Source organism: Mauremys reevesii, linkage group 1 (genome assembly GCF_016161935.1).
Source record: "Mauremys reevesii isolate NIE-2019 linkage group 1, ASM1616193v1, whole genome shotgun sequence".
In the NCBI taxonomy this organism is placed as follows: domain Eukaryota; kingdom Metazoa; phylum Chordata; order Testudines; family Geoemydidae; genus Mauremys; species Mauremys reevesii.
This window is the reverse complement of record NC_052623.1, coordinates 230,668,425-230,670,876: the sequence shown is the minus strand read 5'-3', so window position 1 is coordinate 230,670,876 and position 2,452 is coordinate 230,668,425. Positions and strand designations below refer to the sequence as shown.

At 46.5% G+C, this 2,452-nt stretch overlaps 1 pseudogene; it reads left to right on the top strand.

Annotated features, from left to right (window-relative positions):
• Window positions 1-308: 308 nt before the first annotated feature.
• On the top strand, window positions 309-938 carry LOC120380524 (annotated as a pseudogene).
• Window positions 939-2,452: the final 1,514 nt, after the last annotated feature.

Below are 2,452 nucleotides of genomic sequence, written 5' to 3'. Positions count from 1 at the left end.
CCTGCAGAAAGTCTCTGGTTAAGGATAAAAGGGGTAAAAGGCAAGGTTGATGTCGTGATAGGGGTTTACTATAGACCATGCAATCAGGAAGATGATGTGGATGAGACTTTTTAAAACAACTAACAAAATCATCCAAAACACAGGATGTGGTAGTGATGGGGGACTTGGTCAGGCTGCCTGTTATTGTCTGCTGCCTGTTGCAATTTGCTGGGCTGCAACACAGAGCCCCTGTGCTGGGGCTCGGTGGGGAGGAGCTGTACCTTGGAGGGAAAGTTACTGCGAAGAGATAGGCACCTTCCCACCCAATCATGGCCTCAGCAGGTCTCCAGATCTTAGGCATGGTGCTCTCAGTGGTGGGATGGGTAGGCTCCATCATCTCCTGTGCCCTGCCCATGTGGAAGGTGACGGCCTTCATTGGCAACAACATTGTGGTGGCGCAGATCATCTGGGAGGGGCTGTGGATGAACTGCATTGTGCAGAGCACAGGCCAGATGCAGTGCAAGGTTTACGACTTCATGCTGGTTTTGCCCCAGGACCTGCAGGCTGCCCACGCCATGATGGTCATCTTGGTGCTGGCATTGCTGGTGAGCGTTGTGGGCACCAAGTGCACCAACTGCATGGAGGACAAAGGCTCCAAGTCGTGAATTATGATGGTCTCTGGAGCCGTCTTTCTGGTCTCCAGCATCCTCTGCCTCATCCCCATCTGCTGGTTGGCCAACACAATCATCTGGAACTTCTACAACCCGCCGGTATCCAAAGCTCAGAAGAGGAAGCCGGGGGTCTCGCTTTACATTGGCTGGGCTGCGTGGCCCTGCTGGTTCTGGGGGGGCGGCCTCCTCTACTGCACCTGTCCCGAGAAAAGCACCAACTACAGCGCCCGTTACACTGCCGCCGTCTCCCAGCCCCGCAGTGACGACCCCAGAAAAAACTATGTCTGAGGGCCAGGCAGCCTGGGGTTTCTCAGTGGGAGCGGTTGGAGGACAGAATCCCCTCTCCACATGAGACTCCCTGTTGCAAAGCTGGCTGGTTTGGGGGTGGTGTCCTTTCATGTTGGACCAATGGTACTGGCTCCTTTGCTGGTAGAGTTTAACATTTACTCCTTTTTGGAGAAAAGGGTGATGATTGCTTTAAAGGAAGCATGTGTCTGGCATTAGTTCAAAAATCCATCTCTTGACACGGGCAGTCTATGCAACCATTGACCTGTATTTAATCTGCCTTTGGTGGTTAAGAGTATTTAAAGGGTTGAGACAACTCTTGCCATATATGAATGTCTAGAACTTCCTTGGCCCTTGAAAATCAGGGTTATAACCAAGATATGGCACAGAGAATCTGCTCTGTGTGTTGGGTCAGTAGATGATCTCTTCCTGGTGATGGCTGACGATCAGGGATCCATTTCTGATGATGTTATATCGATCAACTGCTTCCATTACTGTGAGTCATGAGATGTTGTTGGTTCAGTTGTGGTCCCTGGTGAGAGTGAACAGAGTTGCCCACAAAAGGCTCCATTCCTTTCTGGTGGAGAGATCCCAGAAGGCATTGTTGGGTATATATCTATTATCTCCTCTGAAAGCACAGAGTTCTTTGTTGTCATTTCCATTCCTCTGTATGTATGTGATGCTCTTGGATGTAGCATCTGAAGTGGTCTCATGTTGGAGGGACTACTTCAAAAGGTGAGGGGAAGTTAAATCTCCAGGTTCAGTCAACCCTTGTCTTCTCAGCTTAAACGGCTAGCAAGGATGGCGGAGGTCTTTGTGTTGTTTTCCCATTTGAACTTGAAATTGGACAGAGATCAATACCTAATTTGAGATAGACCAATACATTTCACCTGAGCTGAATTCAGCCTAGTGACCTTCCAGTGAACATCTCCATATCATATTAGCTCTCCCCTCCCTGTGCCCCCACTTACTTCTCTTTATAAACAAACAAACAAACAAATCAATAAAAAGCTGTGTGCCAAGTAATCCTGCAGTTTAGAAACGTCTCTAACAGTTCCTACTGAACATGTATCCCTTGACAGCCTTGGGGATCATATTTGGGTCTAAACTAGAGTTTAAAATGGCAACATGTAATTGCTAACATCCAGGGATGGACACACACAGACTGTTTAAGAATAACCTGTTTTTCACTGCAAAGGAATCCGGAGCTATTTTGACATGTTGATGTCTTGTAATGGAATTATTAGATGGGCAGTGAGAAGTCATATTTTTTTCTTAAAAACTATGATTTTTGTTTACATACCCAGATGAAGTTTAGCATTGTGCAGTGTCCTACTCATCTTTTCCTTTCCGCAACTTTGTCTCATTTCTGTGTTGCTTACATTCTGGTTAATTTTGACTAGTAGAATGTCTAAGACAATTACCTCATTGTCTCTTTTGTCTAGAAGTGAAGGTATGGAATAAATAATAGTTTTATTAATGAAAAGATGCTAGTAAAGCTTCCAAGAGTCATTAGC